The 19,696-nt window shown below is 32.1% G+C and overlaps 1 protein-coding gene across 2 annotated transcripts in view; it reads left to right on the top strand.

Annotated features, from left to right (window-relative positions):
- Window positions 1-19,696, top strand: part of LOC107439462 (rhophilin-2) — a 103,486-nt gene that overhangs the window by 41,439 nt on the left and 42,351 nt on the right. The window lies entirely within an intron of this gene.

The raw sequence follows: 19,696 nt of genomic DNA, 5'->3' as shown, positions 1-19,696 counted from the left end.
CAATTTGTCAAGGATTCTCCCTGGGTTTTGAAGAGAGAATCATTCTTAACAGAATGGAATGACGAAAGAACATTCGTAACTTCTTTATTAGAATAGCTAGGAAGGGATTGTGATGGAGCATCTTTTCATACGGCATAAAATCATTGATTTAGCGCCAGGTTTAACATTCAGCATTTTTCCTCTGGCGCCACAGTGGGTGTTATTTGGCTGGATTTATTTTCACCTACTGGCATTTATTATTAGATGTTTTTTTAAATCATAGTTTTGACTTCAATTTCTGCCTGGAACAAGGTCTCATTGTTCCACATAAAATTTAATTTTTAATCAAATTTTTAATTCAAATCTTTTTTGTTATAGACCGAAGGGTTCCGCCGACTGGTCTACTTTAAAATTGACTCTCTATATTAATTTACAAAAATAATATTTTGAAGTTCTTCAAATGAAATAATTTTTTTTTCAAGGAAGATAAACTGTATGACCATAATACCAAAAAGCAAAAAAAGATGTGAATTCTTTGTTAAACTTTAGAGATTATATAAATAAATGTTATTTAAAAAAAAAAACTGGAGGAAAAAGAACTTTAAAATTTAAAAAATACAAAATTCATTCGAAATGTTTTTTAAAAAAAAGGGACGAAATCGTTTCACCTTCAAAAATTATAATTTTAATACTATTAGTTTTTCCTTTGCATCTAAAGTGAAGAATAACCGTTAATTAAAATAAAAAAACGATAAAAAAAAATCTGAAAATTACTGTGATTAAAATGACAAAATATTCAAAATCATGAAAGTTCCAAATTAGCAGTGAAGAAATAGATAAAAGAAAGTTAAATCAACATCAAGTGGTCAAAACATTCCACCGTTTTCCCGACTAACTGGTGGGACCCTATTTTCCAGATTGTGGTTATTTGCCATATTTTGATAGTCAACAATCCGAATCGGTCCAAAAGGGGGTATGTTAATTCAGAGAAAGAATGTTTTCTATATCTTTAGCCTCATTTCATAATTTTAAAGATTTTCAACACAAATTAATGTTAATATTTAAGGTTAGTCCCTCGGATCATTAAGATCGCATCTGATCTGAGTAAGTAAAAAATCTGTTCCTTAGATTAAAAGTTATTAAGGTGTTCCGAATTTTATTTAATACACTGTGAATATTATATGAATTACAACGACAGTTGTGGTATACATAACCAAAGTAATAGATAACTTGAGGAGGGAAGTTAAAGGCGTACGTGTTTACATTAGATTCCATGTAATTAATCCGCCGTTTTTATTTTATTTTTTAATAGCACTTATTTTTTGATAATAAATACGTAAAAGATGCTTGTTCTCTCTAGTTCTATTTTATGCACTACTTTTTCACTGTTTTCTTCATATTATGATAATAGTAATTATTAATTCAAGCAGACGTTTTGTTCCCTCGAATTCCGTTTTCTTCTTCTTTATTTTTCAATGTGTTTTGCATATCATAATTATAATAAATAATAATTATGAATTCGAAAAAGACGCTAGTTCTTTTGTCAGCGCCATAAAAAAAAACCTCCTCGAAGGGCAGTGCCTCTTATATATTTATTATTCCCTATGCGTGAGTCATGCTTCCAGTATGTATCTATCGCGATTTGCTATCGTGCGGTACTAATCGCGGGTTTTTACTATTACCCAAGATTGCCATTTACATGGCCGATTCTTCAGAAGCAGTATGATGGATACCTTGACCTTCCAGCTACTGAGGTCACGCCATCTCTGTAAGATCTTTTCCGAGATGTCTTCATCACAATGGGACCTATGGTCATTGCCATATGAAAACAACTCTCTATGAAACAGCCATTTTTCCTCCTCTGATGAAATGATACTCCAAGAATATTCAGTGTTTTTTCCAGGTTCCTCTTGACTGATTGTGATACACCCTTCAAGCTTTAAGAATGAGGTGGACCTTTTGAGCTAAATATATACTCTTTTGTTGATCATCAAACGATATGGAAGTTTTTTTTCTTCTTCTTCTTAATCAAGAGAATAAAAAAAATATTTGCTTTATAGATAAAAATAATCGTTTGAATTATCGAGGAAGTTTTTCCTTATCTTTCTCTAATTTCGTTTGAATAAATGCAAATTTGAAAAAATAAATCCATTAACAACTACGCGGAAGCTTATGATGTCTTCGGTTATTATAAGCAATTGTAAATAGTGGTTTGAGTTATAAGAATTTCATTTATGAATTAAAGTTATTTGCATTGTTCTACACTAGATATTTTTATCTGTCGATTATGTATTTCTTCTTTTTATACATTTAGACTAGTTAAGTGAAGAGATAGAATGATTGTGGAAACTTTCCATTAAGTTGTTGAGGTAAAGAGTGAAGTTGTTTTTGTCAAAGTCTAAATAATCTGACCTTTTCTTTTGTGTTTTGAGTAGAAATTTCTCCCTGCAAATTATTGATATTTTTAAACACCGTCATTACGACATTATAAAACATAATAATGATATTATTGTTTTTCCCCGATCTATAAGGACAGTCCATTTCCATTTTAGACGTTTAATTCTCCGTATAACACCGAAAACTTTTATTTGTTGTCTTATCCTTGAAGCACGCTTTCGGTCGTTTCACGTAACACTAAGTAAAAATCTCACGTTTCTTTGTAGTGTTACTGATGAAGCTTGAAGTCTGAAAAAAATTCTAGGTTTTACCGATAAAAATTAGGATTTGCCAAAGTGGCTTAATTTTACCCCAAAAGCTTTGTAAAACACCGCATTAAAGCAATACTTCGGACTTTTATCAAATCATCTGTTAGTAAGAGTCTTTTCTTTATACCAATACACATTGATTGAAAACTTTTCTCTTAGTAACAGTGGCATATTAATTCTTTAGTATTTTGTGCTATTTTTGCCATAAAAAACTCCATCCATAAAAAACTATTGCCAAACTATTGCCAACTTTTGCCATAAAAAACTATTTCTTCTCTTAATTTTATGCTTGATCTATTGTTAATCCTTGACCGACAATTTTTACTACTTTAATTTTAAAGTTCTTCCTTCGTAGAATAATAAGCATTTAACACTACTTTTTTTTTCTTCAAGTCCTAATTGAATGAATGCTTCTGTTAGATCGTTGATCATTTCTTCTAGTTCTTTAGAATTGAGCAAGATAGTAACTAGATCACCAGCAATCAAAGGTGGCTAGTAGACTTCCACGATAATGTTCTAATAGAATAATCTAGTGTTAATTAGATTTAAATTGGCTAATTTTCTTTACGGTTATTGACTTATTTTTGATAAGTAAGTTTTCCAATTTGTCGCAAATACTTAAAATATTATGTAATTTGGAGGGAAAAAAACACAGTAAAAATGATTGTGGAAAAAATGTAGCATATTACAAACAAATGGTTTGGTTGATCAGAAATGTTAATTTTTATAAAATTCTAGACTGTTTAAATATACTACTTAATGCTAAAATTATATTATTAAGAACGTTTAATAACTATTAAATATTTTACTCTATGCTAAACTTTTCTTTGTATTTTCTTTAAACGCTCTCATTTTTTCTCATTAACATGTTCTTATCAGAACATGCTTTTGAGGGATTTCCATGCTTAGTTTTAAGAACCTAGTCACGAATATTAACGATAAATACTTAATGTTCTTAAGTCATTGCCCACAGTCTGTAAAGATTACGAACGGTTACATCCTTCTTAAATAGAAAAACATCTTCCAAAAGATTATGTGAATCCTTATTCAATCCGCGGCAATGTCATATATCTCGTCCTGATTAGGCACCGTTTGTCACTTAAAGAGAAAGAAAGCTTTGTTAGATTCGCAGCTGTTGAAAAAGGCCTTTTCATCTGTAATGAGAATGAGACCATTTTGACACTAAAGAAGACCAACAGCACCTTATGGATCACGTATCAGTGCTGGGTATCAAAAACAATTCATTCTTATTTCACAGTTCACTAGTTTTCAAAAGCTTTATATTAATTAGCCAGTTGCTTTTCTTTTTCTTATTTCGGCCATTATGAAAATTAAATGTGCCTGATAGCATCTTCCTTTTTATCTCATATCGTTAGGATGTAACTTTAAGACATAATGATTTTTGTCTGTGTGTTACACGTTTCGATGAACCTTCCTCAGTATTCGACCCAGAAATGTTCATTCATTGATTTTAATTAGAAGTACGCTTAAGTGAAAAGCGTACACTGCTCTGAAGCCTCCTCTTTAGTTTAATGTTAAAAATATAATGCTCTAAAAATGTAATTTTGAAAGAATTGTCATTGAATGAAAAATTGACGAAGATTTAAATGTAAGTCTTAATGCACTCTGCTCAGAAAATCATAATGCAATATCATCAAGTTTCAAATTAGTTAAAAGGTTAGTCAACTGACAATTGGGAAAGAATTATAAAACATTGTTCTTGAGCTTTTCTTGTCAGCAGCGCCATCAGTTGGTGAATTTTGCCAATAATTATTAAATTTCGAAATTAAAAAATTATTTTCTCAGCAAAAAGCAGTATATTTCCTTCTCCTTCCGTTCTTCTTTTATTAATTTTTCCAATTATCGGTCATTTTTGAATTGTCCAATATCATGTATGGCAGCAATTTTGAAACATTTTCAACTCACAGAAGTACTCTTTCAAGTGAAACGATTTTTTTTTTTTTTTGTAGTATTCTAATGTTAAAAGTTTGGGAAGTTATATTTTTTATGAGGAGTCGATTAAAATTAGATTTTAAATTTTTGCAGAATTATTCATGGGTCCATTTATAATCCAAACATAGTTATATTTTATTCAGCCAAATAAAGTTTTATTCAAGAATCATATTCATGTAAATATATATAAAGAGAATAAATTCCATGCAAAAGAATAATTAGTTATAATTCTTATGTTATTTTGTCTAATAGTCAAAAAATTTGAATTGTAATGTATACAAATTTAGGGAATGAAATTTTATGAGTCAAAATTTGAAAGGTTTCGCTTAAATTTTGTATTTTGTTTTATTAATTTCTACTCTCTAAAATAACGTAAGACTTTTATATCTTACAATTCAAAATTTTTTTCATTCTAATTAATAAAATAATAAAAAATAATAGTCAATTACGAAAAATTATTTTTTGTCTGGAATTGTCCTTGAGTAAACGAATTCTATTATTGAGTGCAAAAATGTTTCGACTCGTTTAAAAAATTCTGGAAGTTTGGCGAACAATGCAAAAAATAAAATCAACAAGAAGGGGCCCAAACTTTCGAGCGCTTTACTGATTGAACTATTGGTATTACCATATTTCCCAGCTATCGATTACCCTACATTTTAGAAGTCAGGAAACGAAAAAAAGTTGTTCATTCATAAAAAGTGCGCATTGGTGCCTTATTGTGTGACTTAGAATATCGGCTGCGCTAATTAATTAGCATATTTGAGGTGACCACTCGAACCATTAAGATTAAGTCCTAGTCCGATCATAAGTCATTCAGAATGATTTTTTTTAAACTTTATTTATTTATTTTATTCATTTACAATTTATTTATTTTCTATTTATTTCATTTATTTATTTTTCTGAGCAGAAACAAACCAACAAGGCACTCTATAAAAATATTGTACATTATCTCATATCAGAGATAGATTCTGCCTAAATTGTTTAGTATCAACTTTTTTTTCTTCTTTTTTACAAATGAAGAACAATTTTGATAATTGAAATAAATGATTTCTTCCTCACATTTCTTTTCTCCCCTTCTCTTACATCACTTTTGAAATATTAAGGATTGAGAAATATTCAAGTAGATTGAGTTTGTATCACTTGAATCAAAATGCAAAATAAGTGTGGTAGAAATAACATATAAATTCAAAATTAAATAAAATTTAAATTTTACTCACTTAAATTTACTCAATTAAAAATGAATATTCCTAAATTGGCTTTAACTTTCGTTGATAAGGGGAGCAGTTTTTCTTGAAACGTTTCTGAAAATAAAATTCCCATGATATAAAAACATACTGTTTTAAACTTTAATGTGTTGAATCATGCAATTTTAATGTGTGTTAATATATTTAATTCATATTGTATTGTATATATTAATATTTTATTGTATATATTAATATGTCCCGCAGTGGACTGATCGTTAAGACACGGTTCCCAGCAGATCACCGAAGTCAAGCATCAGTGGCTGCGGTCAGTGTGCGGGTGGGTGACCACTTGGATCAGTCTGCGTAGGGACCGAGGGTGTGCGATATTGGTCCTCGTTAAACTGTTCTACCGTAAAGTGCTCGACTTCGCGTGCTGGTCGTTGGGCTACCGAAGCAGGGGTGCCATCCCCTCTGCAGAGGATCAAAATTGTGATGGCTTGTCTTCGGATCATCCTCAGGGATGTTTCCCAGACCGTCGCCCATTGTGCAGCTCTAGTGCGACGTAAATTAACTGCAACAACAACAATATATTAATATTTTATTATTATTTAATATATTAATATTTTATTGCATTAATATATTTTATTGTATATAGCATTATAATGACGGTCAATTTTGTTGCAACCTTAATATATTACTCATATTAGCTAGTTTATCGTAAAAACTTGTTTACGCGATACTGCGATTCAATTAGAGCTAGAATAGGATAAATTTTAACAAATTATTAAGATTGAAGCAAAATTGCATCGTGTCAGGGTTCACACGTTAAGATTCAAAGTCAAACCATTTTTACTGATACTAGTATAATATTTACTTGCTCTTAAAAGCATCGTCAGAGCAGAGTTAAACTTTTGTTGAACAAGAAACATTTTATTGCAACAATTGAAAAAAAAATTCAAAAATAAATAAATAAATAAATAAATTTTGTACACTGTTATTATTTATTGTTTGTAAAAATATTTTCAGGCAAGAAATAATTTGATCCAAAAAGTACTGTAATCGTAAACAACAACGGCCTATACACGAATGCAATATTTTGATTAAGTTTTCTGTTGTTTTTCTTATGGAGTAACATCCCAGACAAAAGAAGAGTCGTTGCCCTAATAAATGTCAGGTGATCTCAATAAAAATCTAGACAAAGCAGTCAGCATAACTGATTTGATTATTCAGCCGAAACTTTTCGTCTTCTTTCTTGTCGGAATAACTGACATATTGTATTATGTCAGAGATACTAGCAAAATGAAATTATGTAATACTTTTTCCTAAATTTAATAATCTTTCAACTGCAAAACTAGTAATACTTTACAAAAATTCAGTATGGTTTATTTATGATATTTTTTAGTCGTGTATGTTATTGGAAATGTTTACAGCGTCACACTTTAAAATTCACATAGAGTAAATTAAAATGTGGCTTCACTTCGCTATTGAATAATCCAAAAACGTGTTAAGTATCATTTTGAAATCATTCAGTGAAAAGCATGTTAAGTATCATTTTGAAATCATCCACTTCCCCAAGTTGAAGAAAATGTTATCCTCAGAAGAGAACATTTACGAGCATAGTTATGATGATTTTGAACGCTCCTGACTTCTTGTTATCGTCATAGGCAAGCGAAGGATTTTTAAAATCATTTTTTATCAATTCCCTTTACCTCATTTAAATATTTTCGAAACTTACATACGATTTGACAATTTTAAATCAATCCATCAATTTGTATACATTCAATCAATTAATGAGAGGAGTGGGGCACTCGAGATGTAACATCAAAACCCAAATGTCAGACTGAGTGTTATTATATAAGACACGAAGTTTTGCATGGCTTGTTAGATTTTCTATTAAATATAAATGGGGATACTTGCAAGTGACGTAGTGTGGGTATCTTGATCCTGATAGGTTGTTGAAGCGTGGCATTTGCTTACGTTAGCAGCTGTTCCCTCTGTTCTATTTCGAGTAATCCAAGCCCGTCAAGTACCAATCCTCTTGAGTGACACAACCTATATTCTTTCACAAAGATTCTTTCGTAAAGATTTCAATTCCTTCACAATATATTTACTGTAAGACTTTACACAAAGACAGGCAGGAAGCCATGTAGAACATAAACGAAATTATTATGCATCGAAGTTGCCAGGTACACAAAACATAAATTATATCACGGTTACAATAAAATAATAAATCTAAGTCGAGTAAAAGAAGTAGACGAGAAAGACACATTCGATGTGCTATACGGCTCTGCATTTATATTCATAAATATTCTAAGTTATATAGAAAAACTCAGCTCAACTTTAGTACGCCATTTTGCTGATAAAGATTAACTGGCCCTGACGTCATAGGTCACATGCGTGGGTTGTCTTCTTCTTCTTAGAGTGCAAGTACCCAATTGATTAACCAGCAATAGAAAAATGTATATCTACGAGGGTTGTAAATTAAATAGTGGCAACTTAACCTTGAAACTCACAGAAATGCGGGAATGCGCAAATAGGATACGGGAGAGGTGAGGGGGCACTGTTGTCGATGTGTATAGTGCAAAAAACAGTCGATCTGCCTAGAAGGGTGGTTGTTGTGTGGCGTTAAAGTGAGGAGTTTCGTTTCCATCGCTCTAAAGCATGTTTTCAAAAGGTGATCAGTGGTCGTGGCTTAAAATCGAGGTTGCCCGTGGCAAAAATGTGACAGAATGCTATCGAGGATTAGTGGAAGCATGTGGCGCAAATGCTTTACCGTATAAGACAGTAGCACGATGGGTTCAAGCATCTCGTCTTTTTTCGTCATTAAGCCTTTTGAAAACATGCTTTAGAGCGATGGAAACGAAACTCCTCACTTTAACGCCACACAACAACCACCCTTCTAGGCAGATCGACTGTTTTTTGCACTATACACATCGACAACAGTGCCCCCTCACCTCTCCCGTATCCTATTTGCGCATTCCCGCATTTCTGTGAGTTTCAAGGTTAAGTTGCCACTATTTAATTTACAACCCTCGTATATTGAAAACAATGAAATTTCTGGATTTAAGGACATTATAGGGTCGCTTGCATGCTATAAGACATTGCTTTATTTAGCCAAAACTTTGAATAAGTTTTTGTACGAAAAAAAATTACGTTGGCTCCTTATGTTTCTATTATTATGGTTTCCGTGGTGTTTTTATTGATTTTGAAGCTGATTTTCCTAAATGAACTGAAAGTCGATTTACTTGTTCTTCCGCGTATTCTCTTCAAATGAAACCCCTATAATTGTTATCTTCCATCATTATTACCAAATCAATTACCATGGTTGTTTCTTCTCCGGTGGTTCATACCCTTCCACCTACTCCTTCCATCAAAATGTGGGCAAAAATAGGGCGAAAAGACAGCTTCTCATCATTCATTTGCAGATTTTCACCATTACATCCATCACACTACATTAATGCATCTGATAAAATGAAGTTGGTAAGTTTAAACACAATGTGCTATAAGGGCTTAAAAACATGATTTTTTAAGAAAGAAATTGTTTTTACCTTAATATAAAAAAAAAAAACAGATTTCACTCCCTGTCTTACATCAGTATTGTTTAAATCCTCCCATTTTAATCACAAAAGTAAATAAGTCAAATCCGCCTTTGGTGCGTCTGTAATATTTATACAGCTCCAAGTATTAAATAGTTATTTTTATAACAAAGTCTTTAAATGAAATTGACCCATTTTTCCGTGAAAGAAACATTCTTAGTAACCAACAGCTTCTCGATGTTTCTGTACACTATTTTCTCAAAATCATTGAAAAAGTGACTTAAACGTACCTTCACTTAGGACTTCAAATTAAAAGCCTTTTAAAAACACTACAAACCGGAAAATCTTTACTATTCAATTTACAAGCAAACATTTAAATATATCAGCTGGTATCGTTTCATCTCAAGACTGCGTTCTGTAATCTTCTTCTTAATTCCACTTCATCCGTGGTATAGCTTAACCCCTCCCCTCTTAATTACCAAAAAATTGCTGTATGGTGGATATGTAATATTTGTGCAGCCTTTAAGTATGAAATATCCAAACCTTTAAATAAAACAGACCATTTTTTTATTTGGTAACCAACAGCCAATGTTTCGATACATTTTTATTTTCAAATTCATTAAAAAAAGTAACTTAAATGTGTTTTCTTACCAGAAACCTTTTAAAAGCGCTGCAAACCGTAAAAACGTTACTATTCAATTTACAAGTAAACATTTAAACGCCCCAGCTGGCAACATTGTTTCTAGTCAAGAGGGTCAACTGTGCTGGAGTGAAAGTCCTCCAACAAATATTCTCCCCACGTCGGCCATTCTAGAATGAAATAGAAAGTGGGATGATATTGAAAGAGTTTCTTTTTTTCAGGTAGATATCATGCACTGGCAATTCGCTTTCACTGCAACACCGTGAACAAAAGACGTTTCTTACGCCATTGGTGACGCGTGGGCGTTTCTAAGGTTAAAAGTTGTAGAAAGGACGTTGTTAGAGTGGGTGATGGATGGCTGGATCCTCTCTTTCTTCGCTAACAGGTCAACGAAATCTAGTAAGAGGCACGGAGTAGAGATAGAGTTAACTTTCTTATCTTGGTATCTGTATTTTTGAAAACATTGATGCAGAAGTTAGTTTTAGTTGATCTTTGATATTTTATTCAGATTTGACAAGGGTAAAAGTTTATCGTGTCTTCCATGCGTGTATTTTTACCGCAAGGTCAACAGGGGTGATTTTATTTTAACCATCTATTGTTGAGAAGTGTGTTTAACAAGGAAAGTTATATGTTGTGACTATGTGTTTAACAGAGTTAGATCTTTCCGTTATATTCCTTTTGTAAATATGGGGTTAAGTACGCATTCCTCATGCGTCTTTTTCAGTACTTTCTTTAGAGGACGCAGGTGAAACTTTCCATGGCACACACACCAGCTGGAAACCAGCTTTTAAAGTTTTGAGAAAAGGAGTAAAACTGGAATAAAATGAACTAGAATTAAATTTTAAATACTTAAAAAAAATTTTAAAATATAAACAGATAATTACTGGATTATGCTTACTCACTGCGTGATCTTGAGTCACTGCGTGATCGCATATGTTTCCAATTTTAAAATTTGAAAAAAAAAAAAAAAAAACTTTCAGCATTTGAAACTTCATGGTTTACTTTAGGTTAACCAGTATTCACCTTTTCCTGTCTAGTGCGGAAAATTAAAAAATGGACCACCCTACATAACTTTCGATCTAATCATTGGATCTTCACGTTCTAGGACTTAATGGTTCGAAGGGGTTACCTCAAATGTGCTAAATAGTTAGTGCAGACGATAATTTAAGTTTACGAAATCAGACACAAAAACGTACTTTCTCTCAATAAACATGTCTTTTTTTCCTTATTGATTCGGATTTCTGACACCCAAAATATGGGGGTTGCCGCAATTTGGAAAATATAGTCCTAATAGTTTGGTTATTAGAGCGGTCTAAAGTTTGAACCCTTTAATGTTAATTTTAATTTTTGCGTATTTCACCATGTCTCGAGAACTTTTTATGTAAACTGAAAATTTTTTGCACGCAGTTATAAAACTCGTTTATCCAAACATAACCCCATGCAGAATATAACTTTGAGTAAATATTTATTATTTTACTTAATAACAGTCGAAAACCTTTTGAATTGTAAATTATAAAATTTTTTACATTGTTTTAAGGAATGTAATCTTAAATGGCAAAGTATAAAATTTGAGCAAAATCAGTCTAATAATTCCTGAGAAATCAAATTTAAAAAATAAAACTTTTTCAAAATTTGATTTCTGAAGAACTATTCAACCGATTTTGCTCAAGTTTCATATTTTGGCATTCAAAATTGCGATCTTTAAAATGATGTAAAAAAAGTGCATACCTTATGTATATCAAAGTGTATACCTTATGTGTAAGTGCATATCAAAAAGTTTTCAATTTTTATTAAATAAAATAATAAATATTTACTAAAAATTATATTCTGCTCGGAATTATACTTTTCAGCTCGCTTAATATATTATCGCAAAATACACAAAAAGTAAAATTAACATTTCAAAATTTTAACCGCTTTCCTGACTAAATTATTGAGACCCTATTTGGTCTGCATCACCTTTTTTTTTTCTTTCCTATCCATATGTTACTTGCTTTTTCACCTTTCGTAACGCACTATAAAAATTCCCGGATCAAATTACGGTAATTAGTACCGGCATTTAGGGAGCCATTATCTTTTACAGTAAAATCCATTTTTCCGAAACTTTTGCTGAATACAAAATTTTGTATACTATACATATTACAGTAATATTTATTGCATCAAGTCGGTAATGATATGAGCAATATAACGTGAAAATTTTAATTCTAAATAATTTTACAACAGTCAGGGAATTAATAAGTGTGTATTAGGAATTTTTTTCACCAAGCCATTTATTTTAGGATTAGTTCTTGAAAATTAGCTGTTTCAGGTACCTATCAGATAATTATAGAAAACAGATAAAAGTATTTTATAAAAAATATTTATGCCTTATTTTTACAGTAGTTGATCCGAAATCTAGAACAATATCGAATAAATTTTGAAAACCGCTTGCTAATACACATTTCTGAAATTCAGTATAATTTGAGTAGCAGTGTTGTTACGAATTTTGACGTAGTGCAAGTGTCATTGTTATTTCTCCAGTTTCTAATTATTTTTCAATGTGTCTTTATGGGCAGCAGTTAAAATTTTGCCCCTGTAATAGTGAGAACCTATTAGTCTCTCCTCCATTAGAAAATGCGGATAATGCGCAATGAGAATTATCTTCTTGCAGCAGAGTAGCGTGTATCTAATTTAATATTATGTAAACAAAATTTTATTATACATTAAATATTTTGCTTGAGCTTATTATTTACCCAATAAAAAGTTTAATTTTATTATTAAAAATTATCGTAATACATTTAATCTTCTAGATACCTTAGTCATTGACTAAGGTCTCTAGAAAACTGGAACAGTAGCCCCCCTCTCTGCACGCCGCTACTTACCTCACCTCTCTCCTTAGAGGTAGTGATGGGCAATAACAGGTATTTTCAAATAACAGGTTCCAGCTGTTACCATACAAAATAATACCTGTTCCAAATACCTGTTCCAAAATAACAGGTCTAAGGAAAAAAATTTCCAACTTTTTTACATTTGAAAGATAATTTAATTGTTGTTGCAGTAGTTAATTTACGTTGTACTAGAGCTGCACAATGGGCTATTGGCGACGGTCTGAGAAACATCCTTGAAAATGATTCGAAGACAAGCCATTACAATTTTGATCCTCTGCAGAGGGGATGGCACCCCTGCTTCGGTAGCCCAACGACCTGCACGCGAAGTCGAGTGCTTTACAGTAGAACAGTTTAATGAGGACCAATACCGCACATCCTCGGTCCCTACGCACACTGATCCAAGTGGTCACCCACCCGCATACTGACAGCGGCCAGAAATATAGTTTAGACTGGCAAGTATTTTTGTAGCAGATACATATTTTTCTATTAATTTGACAAAATTAGAAAATACATATTTTTTTTTCTAAGAGTATCGTGAAGTTTTTTCTAGTTATTTTTTAAACAAAAAAAAAGCAGTTACACATAAATTTCTCTTTTATTCTCGATTGTTTAGGCTCCGTGAAAAGATTTATTACTTGTTTCTAAATAAAAAGGATATAGGAGTTCCCTATTACATTCTGTTTGACGATATAACCAGAATCTTTTCATTTCTACCAGAGGAAAAAAAATGGAACTTTATTAATATTGAGCTAAATTAGAAATTTAAAAAAAAATTTATTTCTGAATTTAAAATACAACATAGTGTATTATTATTTTTTAATAAAAACAATTTAAGAATAGCACATTATATTCTGTATCTGTGACAAAATAGACAGCATTTTTTCATTTTATATAAAGAAAAGAAATAGGGCTTAGTTGTCTTCTAGAATTTTAAATTTGACAAAAATGAAATTAAATATAACCTAATACCTAAAAATAATCTAACTGCATGCGAATTTAGCACAATTTTTAAAGAAACAAGTCGTTTTAACAATTCTTAACTTTTCTTGGATTATTTAAATAATATTTTTCTTTCAAAACAATCAGCACATTAATATCAAAATATCACATACTATGTAGCCTTAATGGTAATTTTAATGTCAAAAGAAAATTCAAAACGGGAAGAAAAAAAATAAATACGCCAAATTAACTGTAATAGATTTTTCCCTTTCCTGCAGAATATTATCATTTAAAAATAGTATATTATTTATTTTCTTCAAATATTCAAAGTAAATAAATCTTTTACGCAACAAAATAATAGGCAATGCCAGAGGGACATCTATTTCTATGCGAGTGGACGAAATTCAACGCAATTTCAAATCACTCTTCACATAGAACATTGATTGAATTATTACAACAAATAACTACGAGGGAAATAAAGGACACGCCTTCATGTAAAAATATTGATAGAGTCAATTCGTAACCTCGAAGGTCACGGTCGATCTCGACCTCGAAAAGAAAGCCGCCGATAGCAGCGAAAGCTAGGGAGATGGTCCGAAAGTTAGGGGACCAATGGCGTAAAGAGTTGTCCGGATTCTCAAAGTAACTACTTGATTAGATGTCCCCCAGAAGACAATTATAATTAGTGCAGTAAATACAGTAGGCGGAAAAAAGAGACAAAAAGATTGGAGCATTTTTAAGTAAATGTAGGCCGTAGTTACTTTATAGTGAGCAACTCACTATTTCAAACAACATATTTTGAATTTTTCATTAAATGTATAAAATATATAAATTTAATGACTCCTAAAACTTTATAACTAAGCTTCATTATTAAATCACATTCATAAAATATTTTGCTTAAATATTTACATATATTCTACTACCCTTCATCTTCTGAGTACTATTTAACTACCCTTCATGCTTCGTCATAAGTTCAGCATTTTAAAGTAGAAGATGTAAAAAAGGATAAAGATAGGGAGAAAAAATATAGTGTTTAATAATATAGTTTGCCTACAAAGAAAATAAAGTGTTTAAATATAGCTTGAATTCGCATGCTAAATATAGTTTTAACAATTTTAACACATCCTTCTAATAAGGAAATAAAAAGTTAAAATATTTATTGCCCTAAAAAAAGAAGAAAAAAAAGGTGAAAGAGAGAGAGAGAGAGAGTAAGACTAAGGACAGAAAAAATGAGACAATAAGACTCGTATTTTGTAAGAAATTTTTTTCTATTTTACATGTAGGAAATATGTATCAATATCAAAAAATTAGAAAAAATATTCAAATGCTTCTACTTTTTGCATCACAGAAAAAAAAATTAAAAGAAGGAAAATGCACTTATAAGCACCCCTCCCCCTTGCCCGAGCATCAAAAGGGCAGGGGGACTGGTCATCGCTTACCCAACATTCCTACAAATAAACTTAACCTGCATAATAGTAGACAAAGCTATCACAAATACAAATTTATTCAAAAATACTAACCTGCTTCACATGTTCCAAAATACTAGCCTGTGACAAAATACCATCTGTTTCAAAATACTAGCCTGTGAAAAAATACCATCTGTTCCAAAATACTAGGCTGTGACAAAATACTGCCTGTTCCAAAATACTAGCCTGTGACAAAATATCGCCTGTTCCAAAATACTAGCCTGTTCCAAAATATCGACTGTTCCAAAATACTAGGCTGTGAAAAAATATCGCCTGTTCCAAAATACTAGCCTGTGACAAAATACTGCCTGTTCCGAAATACTAGCTGTGACAAAATATCGCCTGTTCCAAAATACTAGCCTGTGATAAAATAACAGGCTGTTTCGATATAGCGTGTGTTGGCTTCGAATGTTGCTGAATGAACATTAATAAAATCTTCATAGAAAACAAAAACAATATTTATTGATAATATAAGTACACTCGTAACTTACTACACTCACGCACATATCGTATTATTCTGCAAAATAATAATGTTTACATCACAAAATCGAAACTGAAACTAAAACATAACCGCTGTTGCCATTCTTCATTTTTACAATATATATGCGCTTACGGTGGCCAAGCAATAATATTTTTGGCAAGATAATTGTTTGCCTAGTATTTTGGAACAGGCCTTTGGAAGTAACCTGTTATTTTCATAACAGGTACGATTAAATAACAGGTGACAAATACCTGTTCCAGAAAATATTAGCCATCTCTACTTAGAGGCACCCGGAGCCTAACTCAGTATTTGCTCCCCCCCCCTTCTAGCATGGTGTAAAGCATTGGTTCTCAACGGGGGCGATGGGCCGTATGTTGAGAGGCGCTGGGCATGTTATGGGCAGTAGGGGGGCGTTGGGTATGTTTTGGGTGGTAGGGGGGCGATGAGCATGTTTTGTCATTCAAATTTAATTTTAAAACTTACAAATAAAATTATTCAATTAAGATTTATATAATAAGTAAAATGAATTAAAAATTAATATTGAAGAAAAAAAGATTAAATTAATGTAATAAATAAAGATTGTCCGATACACCATTTGTACCAGCAATAAAGCGAATTTATACGACACCTATTCTCTGATCCGAACCAACACAGCTCAGCGCATGAGTCAGTAGTTTTTGCCTCTGACTCATTTAAGCAATTTGGTGGAAATTGAAGTGCATGCACTTTCAGTATGAATGTTTGATTTAACCCGTGTTTCTTATAATGGTTTTCGTTAGCTTCCTTGCGTTTTTTTCCCCCCAGTTTCGATTAGATCTCATAGATTATTTGCCCAGGTACGCGCGTGAATTAGTTCTTTATCATAAATTATTTATTAATTTTGAGAAATAGTTGATTTTCTTTCATTTGTTTGTATTTTGCTGCCACCAACAATGTCGGTTAACAAAAAGAAGTGTCATCAATACAATGCCACGTACTTGAAGTTGGGAAATCGTTCAATCACTGTTGAACTCTCAACTATCCATGCGTTTACTTCGTAATAAAGTTTTATCTAATGAGGTAATGAAATCTTACCGTTAGCAGGAACTCATCCTGACAAACAAAATAAAGATTTGTCATTTTCACGAACATCTTTTTTCAAGTTTCTGAAGGCAACTTCGGTCTCAGGGATACTAGCTACCTCATCACAAAAATGCGACGACGGTTTGATATCTTCTTATAATATATCAAAACTTATTGCTAAATCTGGGAAAGCTCATATCATCGGAGCAGAGTTGATACTGCCGGTTGTCAATGAAGTTTTAGAAACAGTTTTACACCAGCCGCATCCAATGTAATAAAAAAATATCCAATGAGCGACGACACAGTGCGGTGACGAAATGGTGAGATGGCTGAAGACGTTGAAATTTCTTTATGCAAACTTTTGATATCCAACGAATTTTTCCTTCAAGTAGACGAATCAACCTTTCCAAGTAATGTAGGCATAATTCCGGTTTGTAAAGGTAAGAAAAGTTATTCAAGAGATGCTTTTTGAAAGAAGCTTGATTGTAGATATCAAAGGTAAATCTATTTTTAATACTGTCAAAGATTATTTTAAAGAGAAAAGCATTCCTCTTGCGAATATTATGTCCATTGCCATTGGTAGGCTCCTGCAATGGTGGGACGACATCGTGGGTTTATCGATCTTTCGGAAGGGGAGGTACCAGATATTTTAGCTGTTCACTGCGTGATTCACAGACAGCATTTAGTTGGGGGGAAAATCTCAGAGACCGTTTGCATCATTCATTGCAATATGCCATGTCTGCTGTGAACAAAATTCACAGTAATGCTCTCTACGATTGATTATTCAGACAGCTGTGTAAGAAAAACAATGAAGAATTCAATTGCTTCAATTGGAATCACCGTGATTCGCTGGCTTTCCAATAGCTTCTGCCTCAATAGGTATTGAAATCTTTTCGACCCTGTACTTGTGTTCCCTGAAAACAAAGATGTAGCTCTGAGAGACAGAATTGCTAGAATTTAAAAAAGACTTCGGCTGATTTATCTGTAAAATTTAATGGCGTTAATTCACAACTTCAAGGCGACGAGCTCAATTTGATCCCTACAAAATCAGTTATTTCTGCCTTTCTAAAAAAACTCATTTTGTGGAAGCAGAATTTTGGTTGGAATGAGTTCAGCCAACGCCTCCTACAACTGAAAGCCACCACACGGTTTTTTATAGGTAGTCCGATCAGACCACTATGAAGGTAAATCAGTTTACGAAAGAGTCCTTTAATAGAAACTCTAATAAAAATAAGAGAGTAGTAGCAAATATAATTCTAAAAATTTGTTTAATTTATGAATATGATTGGTTTGTATTATTAACTTGTCTACCACTACAGATTCAATTCTGAAATATATATGACACATTTCTCTCAGTCAACTTCAGAATAGAATATGGGTTCCATGTGGACAAACGTTTCACTTTTTAAATAGTCTGCGCGGACTACTTATAGAAAACCGTGTGAAGGCTTCTTTCTGATGTAGGAGGTGATGGCTCAGCCAAGCAGGCGAACTTCTCCCTGATGATGCTCAAGAATATTTTCAACAGACTCTTTGCACATGGACTTTTCTGACCGTTTTAAAGATGTTTTGTTCCCTGGAAGTCCCTCAATGTGTTTATGGGTTATTTAACTAACGAAACTTTGAAATGGTGATCATTTCACATATTTTTGCTTAAAGGTAACATCAATCGTCTGTATCCTGGACTGTAGACTATCATTAAAAAATTTTTAATTGCCTTCCCTTCCTCCTAACTTGTTGAACGTGGATTCAGTGCTGTCACAAATAGGAGAAATCGACTCGAAATTGTGCAACTAAGGGATCATCTCACCTCACTAAAAGTATTGAACCGAGCGTTAAGAAATTGGTTCTGAACCATTAAGTATAATCATCCCACTATCATAGTTACTTGAATGTTTCGTTGATACTACTTATAGCACGTGTGTGCTTTAAAGTTAATAACATGCTATATTTAAATTGCGTAATTAAATATTAATTACAAAAATAAATAAGAATAAAAAAAGTTTAAGTTAAGGAAAAATTTAATTTATAACAAAAACATATAATGAAAACTTACATTGTAAAGAATTAGATAATTTTAATGAAGGGTTGAGGAACGCGTCCTCTCTCCACGCGAGTCAGTTTGGAAGTGCGTGAGTATGAGGGGGTTTTACAACCGGTTATGCTGGCTGGATTTACCTCACTTCAGTTCGTTTTTTGGAGTGGTCAGGAGGGTTGTCGAGGTACATACTTGGGGACTGGGTGTTTGCCGAGGCACACCACACTACTTTATAGTGTTAAAAAAATATTTTGGGTGTTTTTTTTAATTATCTAATCAAGAACAAATTATTCTTTTTAAGCATAGGTTTCTTTGTTGTATTCTTTTTTCATTAAACGTATTTATTTTGATCATAACAAATAGATTGCGATAACCTGACGTGAGAAAATTATCGAGTTAATGTACACATTATTAATTTTTAAAAAAAAATTAAAGCGCAAAAAAATGTTTAAAAATGTTGCCTCCTATAATTCATCACACCTACCTACGTCCCCATGCTCTAAATAACTGGATTTTCACAAAGGGGGGCGTTGAAATGTTTTTTATTCCTTAAGGGGGCGTCAACGTTAAAAAGGTTGAGAATTTATGGTGTAAAGCTTAAAAATCTTTTCGGGACTATTTTAAGTATCATATGGTGATATATAAACTTAGATCAACCGCACTTGGCATTGTTTTCTATTTACTTATTTATTTTTTTTAAAAAATTTAAAATTTAAAATTTTTATTTCATCTGGTTTAAAATGCAACAGTCTATGTTACTAATGTAGTTTCTATTGCAGTTAGATGTTTTTGATTGTGTCTTTTCTTTTTCGATTGAAGGATACGCGTTTTTTTCCAAAGACATTTTCC

This window comes from Parasteatoda tepidariorum, chromosome 3 (assembly GCF_982258835.1).
Source record: "Parasteatoda tepidariorum strain Cologne lab strain chromosome 3, Ptep-v5.0, whole genome shotgun sequence".
Taxonomy (NCBI): domain Eukaryota; kingdom Metazoa; phylum Arthropoda; class Arachnida; order Araneae; family Theridiidae; genus Parasteatoda; species Parasteatoda tepidariorum.
The sequence above is the reverse complement of the archived record's forward strand: the minus strand, read 5'-3'. Positions and strand labels throughout refer to the sequence as shown.